General features: G+C 45.5%; 1 pseudogene; it reads right to left on the reverse strand.

The window, feature by feature from the left end:
* Positions 1-6,138: 6,138 nt before the first annotated feature.
* LOC120876025 lies at positions 6,139-7,088 on the reverse strand (annotated as a pseudogene).
* Positions 7,089-8,380: the final 1,292 nt, after the last annotated feature.

The raw sequence follows: 8,380 nt of genomic DNA on the forward strand, positions 1-8,380 counted from the left end.
TGTTCAAGGAGGAATTTTCTCATAGTGAGAATTTTATTACCTTCATCCACAGGTGTAAGAGACTGAGAGGCTGTGGACCTGTGGGGTGAAGCGGCAGTATTCAAGAGAAGCATAACTGTCTCCTAGACACAAAGCAGAGGTGGGTGTGTTTAGCCTGTCTCAGACATGCGTGCCAAGATATTTGAAGAGATAATTCCAGCTAAAGTGGCAACTATTGGGAGAAACAGCATCCTGTTTGGAGCCCTGTGGGAGAAGACGTAGTATTTTGTCCCCTTGGGTTTATACATATATATACTTAGATGTTCCTGTTTAGAAAGTGAAAGCTGCTCAGTGGTATCCGACTCTTTGCGACCCTGTGGACTATGCAGTCCGTGGAATTCTCCAGGCCAGAATCCTGGAGTGGGTAGTCATTCCCTTCTCCAGGGGATCTTCCCAACTCAGGGATCAAACTCAGGTTTCTCACATTGCAGGCGGATTCTCTAACAGCTGAACCAGCTGGGAAGCCCAAGAACACTGGAGTGGGTAGCCTATCCCTTCTCCAGGAGATCTTCCCAACCCAGGAATCCAACTGGGGTCTCCTGCATTGCCGGCGGATTCTTTACCAGCTGGGCCACCAGGGAAGCCACATCGGATTTACGTGGCTGTACAGCAGAGGCTAACAAGACATTGCAAAGCAACTGTACCCCAGTAAGAATTAATGAAAAGTTCCGTTCCCTTGGATGACGTAGTTGCACACGCATGCCCTTTCCCTCGTCTGTTGCCCGTTTCCTGGCTCATCTTTGCAAACATGTGCTGAGGTCCTGCTTTTTCATCTGTAAAACGAGGGCTTCAAAGCCAAGCTGTCACGAAGACCAAACGTCTGTGGATACAAACTGTAAGCAGTTACACTTAAGTCAGCATCCTCACTGGTCAGATCAGTCCGCTGCTCTCCTGGTCTTGCGTTAAGGCCTCCGTGACAGCAGAGTCTTGAGATGGATCGCCCTCTACTGGCTAATGAAAGCCTAACAAGACATCTCCACTGGTGGCCCAAGTAGTGAAGAATCTACCTGCCAATCAATTCGGAAAACGTGGGTTCGATCCCTGGGTAGGGAAGATCCCTTGGCGAAGCCTAGCCCTCCAGGCTCCTCTGTCCATGGGATTCTCCAGACAAGAATTCTGGAGTGGGTAGCCATTTCCTTCTCCAGATCTTACTGACCCAGGAATCGAACCTCAGAAGGGCAATTTCTTTTGTATGGTCGCTTTACTCAGAAACAGAGATAGGCTAGCATTTTGCTTGATGTAAAAATTTTTCTTAGGACCTTTAATTTCCCTGTTCACTCGCTTTTTCTCTTTCATTACCAAATCTTTAATGAATACCCACCACAGAGTGTCTTCCCAAGAATGCCGCCTTTGGTCACACGTACTTCCCAGCCTCTTTCTTTAAAAAAACAAGCAAACAAAATACAGCCTTACTGAGGTATATTTCCCATATTATAAAATTCATCCTTTTAAAGCATTCAGTTCAGTGACTTTCAGTATATCCACCGAGATTTCCAACCATCCCCACAATCTAATTTTCATCAAATATTTTCATGTATATTCACTAGGATTCACCTCCCATTCCTCTCCATCCCCTTATCCCTAGGCAACCACTATTATTATTATTATTAGCTAATTTCCCCATAATCTATTTTCTGTCTTATAGATCTGCTCGTTCTGAAAATTTCGTTGAAACAGAACCATGCAGCACGCGGTCCGTGGTAACGGTTCTTTCAACTTGTCGCGGCATTTCCAAGGTTCATCTACGTGGTAGCGAATGTCAGTGCCTCACTCCTTTTTGTGGCCAAATAACGTTCCACTGCATGGATATATCAACCCCCTTTCGCTGTTTTTGGAAACATCGTTGACATAACATACTCGTTTCGGTGGTACAGCATAATGATTCAACGTTTGTATACATGGTGAAGGGCTCACCACAGCGCCCAGTTAACATCGAAGACCACAGAGCTACAGATTAACTTTTATGATGAAAGCTTTTTTAGTGTTCTTAATTCATTTCCCGTTGACTGTTTGGGGTCTTTGCTGCTGTGTGGGGTCTGTCCAGCTGCAGCAAGTGGATGCCACTCTCCAGTTGGGGTCCACCAGCTCCATGCTGCAGCGGCTTCTCTTCTTCCAGAGCAGGCTCCAGGGTGCGTGGACTTCAGTGGCTGTGGCACACGGGCTCCGTTGCCCCGTGGCATGTGCAGTCTTCCCGGACCAGGGGTCAAATCCATGTCTGCTGCACTGGCACGTGGATTCTTTACCACTGGACCAGCGCGGAAATCTGTGATGAAAACTTTTAAGATTTATTCTGTTGTTGGGAGCTAACAAATGCCAATTAGTAAACCCCTGCAGCCAATAAAGATTAGCCAATTAGTAAATACCAGGAAACTCCTGCAGCCAATCAGCCCTTGCCAAACTCTCTGTCTTTGTTCTAAACCTATAAATACTGCTGTAAATCTGGGCTCAGGGCTCTTGCTCCACTCCACTGCGTTGGATGTGGCGGGAGCCCTAGCTCGAGCTAGAAATAAAACCCCTTCATGCTTTTGCATTGCTGTGGACGTCTTATTCTCTCAGTTTTGGGGACTCGGACTCTGGGCATAACACTGTTAACAATACTTTAAACATACAGTGCAGTAATACAGTCACTGGGCTGCGCTCTCTCTCTCTCTCTCCCTCCCCAGCTGCTCAGCCATGTCCGGCCCTTTGCCACCCCATGGACTGTGGCCCACCAGGCTCCTCTGCCCATGGGATTCTGCAGGCACGGACACTGGAGAGGGTTGCCATGCCCGCCCCCAGATGCTGTGCTCTGCATCCCCATAACTTATTTATTTTACAAGAGGGATTTCTAACTTTTCAATTCTCCTTACCCATTTGCCTACACCCACTCCGTGCCTCAGCAACACCAATCTACTCTCTGTGTCTGCAGACACTTGCTTTTAGAGTCCCCACAGTGAGACCACATGTGCTCGTCTTTCTCTGACTTACTCGCTCAGCATGTGCCTTCGTGCTCCTCCCATGTTGCAGCAAATGGCAATCCTCTGCCTTTTAATCCCCCAGCTTTCAGTGCTCAGAGTCACTGGGTCTCTGACCTGTTCTCAGTATTTCTCCCTTTGAAGAGGGACTATCTCTTTTGAGGGGAGATTTAATCTGTGTCTCACCGTGGCTAGTTCTAACTGCCTTATCTTCTTTACCAAGAAGGCCAGTATCTGAAGATGTTGCAGGTCTGTTTATTGGGCTGTAGTCTGCCAGGCTCCCCATCCATAAACTTTTCCAGGCAAGAGTCCTTAAACATGCTGCCATTTGCTCCTCCAGGGGATCAAGTTGATCCCCTGGGTCAGGGATCGAACTTGCATCTCTTGCGCCTCCCGCATTGACAAGCGGATTCTTTACCACTGCGCCACCTGGGAAGTCTGACTGATACTGAGTCTGTGTTTGGCCATAGCTAGTCCTACCTGACTTATCCTCTTTACCCATAGTGCCAGCATCTGAAGATCCTGCAGATCTGTTTTATAGGGACTATTCTCCCCCTGCCAGTTCTCAGTGTTAGGGGTTTGACTCTGTATTTGACTTTGTCTGTGCTTGTGCTTTATTTTCCCCCTGAACTGCTCTCTTTGTTCTTGAACGTTACCTGTGGGATCCTTGCCACTTTATCCTGAGGGTGTAGCCTTCCAGTTCACTGGGGACGTGAGCTGAGTCTTCTGAATCCTCAGCAGCCTCGCAGTCCGTGTGGCAGAAGTCAGGGCCAGCTCTCAGCCGGCTCTCCAAGGTGAAAGCTATTTTTAGTGCTTGTTTACTTTCCTGGGTTCCTGGTTTCACTTCATCTGAGGGCTTAGCTTATTCCTCCTTTTCATGAAGTCAACTGGAAGTTCATTTAAAAGATGATTTTATTTCAAATTCAGCGTTTCAGTTGTTTTACTTACGAGGGTCATTCTAGTATATAATTCAGCACATTGCCAGACGCAGAAATCCTCAGTAAGCCTCATTCATTCTCCTGATCTTTAAAGATATTTTCAGTTCCCCTTCCTATCCTTGACCAGCCGTCTATAATTTATCTGTGTATTGAGATAGTTGCTGTTCCTGACTTCTTCATAGTTTTGACATGACCGACCATTAGGTCTTATTTCTTTCTGTACTTTAAGATCTGTGCGACCTGCTTTTCTTCAGAAAGTTGTTTGGGAGAATTATCTGAATTTCAGTTTCAGATTTTCTCCTAAGAAGCCTGAGAGAATTTGCATTTGCTTTTGATTGGTACTTAGGGGTACTAACAAGCTGAGGTTGCTCTAAAATTAATTCTCAGGTAAGATTCCTTTATCTACACTGGTTGTGTAAATTCAGACCACAAACCTCCCTGAGAGTGTGTGACTACAAAGCCTCAGAAAGTTAAGATCTCTTTTTCCTGAGATAGGATTTTTTTTTTTCCCCTTAATTTCCTCTCGTACCAAAGTCTAGTCTGCTGGACTCTCGTATGGATGTCTGGGTCTCCAGTTAAATGCTCCCTGAGAGTTTGGGCTTGGTCTCTCTCTCTCTCCCCAAGTCTCTCTTGTGTGCTTATCGAAACACAGGCCACTTTGTAGTGCCATGGACTGTCACACTGAATGAAGAAGTATGTCAGACAGAGAAGGAAAAATATCATATGACGTTTCTTACCTGCATAATCTAGAAAGAAATGATACAAATGAGCATGCTTACAAAACAGAAAGAGACTCACAGACTTAGAGAAAGAATTCATGGTTGCCAGGGAAAGGGCGGATGCGGGGAGGGATAGTTAGGGAGCTTGGGATGGACATGTGCATATTGGGGTACGTATTTGAAAGGGATAACCCAGGACCTACCGTATAATGCAGGAAACTGTGCTCCGTGTTTTCTGGCAGCCTGGGTGGGAGGATAGTTTGGGAGAGAATGGATACATGTGAATGTATGGCTCAGTACGTTTGCTGTTCACCTGAAACTATCACAATCTTCTTAACTGACTGCCTATATGCCAGTAAAAAGTAAAAACAAACAAACAAGCCAAATATCACTAGAGTTCAGCAAATTCCCCAATGTGAAAGTCATATGCAGGGCTGCCTTTACTCTCAGGATTCCTGATTGTTCTTTATATTTGAAAGTTGGAGATTTCCTTTTCTTTCCTTGCCTGCTCATAAGTGTATTTAAAAATATTTTCTAAAACCATTCTGTCCAATGTCTTTAGTTGTTTTACAGTGGGGGGTACATCTATACCATTCAGTCTGCCATAATAACAGAAATGCGATCTTTTCAATTGGGCTTCCCTCGCGGCTCAGTTGGTAAAGAATCAGCCTGCATGTGGGAGACCTGGGTTCAATCCCTGGGTTGGGAGGATCCCCTGGAGAAGGGTAAGGTTATCCACTCCAGTATTCTGGCCTGGAAAATCCCATGGGCTGGATAGTCCATGGATCGCAGAGTCGGACACGACTGAGCAACTTTCACTTTTGAAAGTATATTGAAAAGAATCTTGTCAATGTACTTCAGAATTCAAAAGATCACTTCTTTTCTTTGTATTTTAGCTTTCCTGGGTCAGCATAGTAGCATGGAAATCCCCTTGTTCATTCAACCGTTGACGTTAGGTGCTAAAAACTGTAACCCAGAAAACAAATTCTAGCCTACACTGCTCATGGTGTTTTCCATGGCAGGCAAGTTATGTCAAAGTGTAAAGTTATGCTTCTCTCCACGTCCGTGTTTTCATCACCTGGAATCGCGTAGGCACCTGGAGAGTTTGTAGGCTGTGACAAAGCGGTCATTGTTCTACTTGCAATGTTGTGTATGAGAAAAAAATTTTCCTGACCTTGTATTTACTCCCATCCCCTCCAGCCTGCAGTCTGAAACTCTGAAAGAGTATGCAAGGGTCAAATACTGAGAAATTGAAGGTTATATGGACATAAAAATTAATATATTAAGTGCTTTGTGAAGTCATTGCTGGTGTAAGAAAGGAGAGTCAATGATCAAGACTTAAAGAAACTGCAGGATTTGCACGGCACTGAGCCAGTGTGGATTTAGATGGATTGACTCACTTGAAACTGTTGAATAATGTTAAATTCATTTCTCTTGCATAGTCTGGAAACTTCTAGTCGACAGGTCATGAGGCTCCCAGACCTTTAGTTAACCATGACAATGGGAAAACATTCCCTTCTTCTTACACCTTGTAAGAGCATCTTTGATTTCCTTGTTCCTCAGACTGTAAATCAAAGGATTCAACATGGGGATCACCACTGTCTAGAAGACTGAGACTATCTTGTCATAGCCCAGAGAATTGCCAGCTCTGGGGTGCGTGTAGACGAAGAGGCCTGATCCAGAGAAAAAGATTGCTGCTCTCAGGTGGGAAGCACAGGTGTTGAAGGCCTTGGCCCTGCCTTCAACAGAGCTGATCTTCAGGATGGTGGCAATGAGGTAACTGTAAGATACCATGATGATTAAGATGGAGATCACAGCAAAAATCACTGCTATCATGAATTTTATCACTTGTAGCAAGAAGGTTTCAGAGCAGGTGAGGACTAATCATTGAGGCAGGTCACAGAAGAAGTGATGGATAACATTTGGTCCACAGAAATAGAGCTGAAGTAAAGCACACAACTGAATGAGCAAGCCAAGGAATCCAGCTATACACGATCCTGCCACCGTCTGCACGCAGAGAGAGTGGGACATGGTTGCTGTGCAAAGCAGAGGGCTGCAAATGGAGACGTAGCGAGCATAAGCCATGGCTGCCAGGAGACAGCACTCAGTCAGACCCGGGCGAGAGAACAAGAGGGGCTGCACGGCGCACCCTGGAAAGGAGGTGAATGCAGGCTTCCTGAAGAAGTCCGAGAGCATTTGGGGGTTGTGGAAGTGACAGAGCAGAAATCTCAGGAGGATAAGTTGCTGAGGAAGACGCACACGGGTGTACGTGGGTGGGAGTCCGTCCTAATCAGGATGCTGAGACCCAGGTCTCAGGCTGCTGTCAAGACGAAAGTCCCCATGAACACGGCAAAGAGCGCGATCTGGAACTTGGGAGAATCCGAAAATCCCAAGAGGATAAATTTGGTGACTGTTGTATTGTTCCTTTCTGCAGCCATTTTCTTGAAGTTTCTTCAAACTGCAGAAAGATTCTTGGGTTGTAAAGATTGTCTATTTTAATATCACGAAACCTGTTTGTTTTGGATAAAGTTTCATATTTTTGGATAAAAATTATTCATAGTCAATATAAGAAACTATAAAATTAGTTAAAAATACATTGAGGATCCAATTTTGCAGCACATGCGATAGTTTGTGATGTATTTTTGCAATTTTTTCTGCACATACATGTGTGCACACATAAACACACAGATGTTGCCAAACTGTTGTCTGAAAACTGGTACTGCTGCTGCTGCTGCTAAGTCACTTCAGTCATGTCCAACTCTGTGTGATCCCAAAACAGCAGCCCACCAGGCTCCCCTGTCCATGGGATTTGCCAGGCAAGAGTACTAGAGTGGGTTGCCATTTCCTTTTCCAAAACTGGTACTCAGTTCAGTTCAGTTCAGTCACTCAGTCGTGTCTGACTTTGCGACCCCATGAATCGCAGCACGCCAGGCCTCCCTGTCCATCACCATCTCCCGGAGTTCACTCAGACTCACGTCTGTTGAGTCCGTGATGCCATCCAGCCATCTCATCCTCAGTCGTCCCCTTCTCCTCCTGCCCCCAGCCCTCCCAGCATCAGAGTCTTTTCCAGTGAGTCAACTCTTCACATGAGGTGGCCAAAGTACTGGAGTTTCAGCTTTAGCATCATTCCTTCCAGAGAAATCCCAGGGTTGATCTCCTTCAGAATGGACTGGTTGGATCTCCTTGCAGTCCAAGGGACTCTCAAGAGTCTTCTCCAACACCACAGTTCAAAAGCATCAATTCTTTGGTGCTCAGTCTTCTTCACGGTCCAACTCTCACATCCATACATGACCACAGGAAAACCATAGCCTTGACTAGACGGACCTTAGTCAACAAAGTAATGTCTCTGCTTTTGAATATGCTATCTAGGTTGGTCATAATTTTTCTTCCAAGGAGTAAACGTCTTTTAATTTCATGGCTGCAGTCACCATCTGCAGTGATTTTGGAGCCCCCAAAAATAAAGTCTGACACTGTTTCCACTGTTTCCCCATCTCTTTCCCATGAATTGATGGGACCAGATGCCATGATCTTCCTTTTCTGAATGTTGAGCTTTAAGCCAACTTTGTCACTCTCCTCTTTCACTTTCATCAAGAGGCTTTTTAGCTCCTCTTCACTTTCTGCCATAAGGGTGGTGTCATCTGCCTATCTGAGGTTATTGATATTTCTCCCGGCAATCTTGATTCCAGCTCGTGTTTCTTCCAGTCCAGCGTTTCTCATGATGTACTCTACA

The sequence above is a fragment of the Oryx dammah genome, unplaced genomic scaffold, assembly GCF_014754425.2.
Source record: "Oryx dammah isolate SB20612 unplaced genomic scaffold, SCBI_Odam_1.1 HiC_scaffold_17, whole genome shotgun sequence".
Classification (NCBI taxonomy): Eukaryota; Metazoa; Chordata; class Mammalia; order Artiodactyla; family Bovidae; genus Oryx; species Oryx dammah.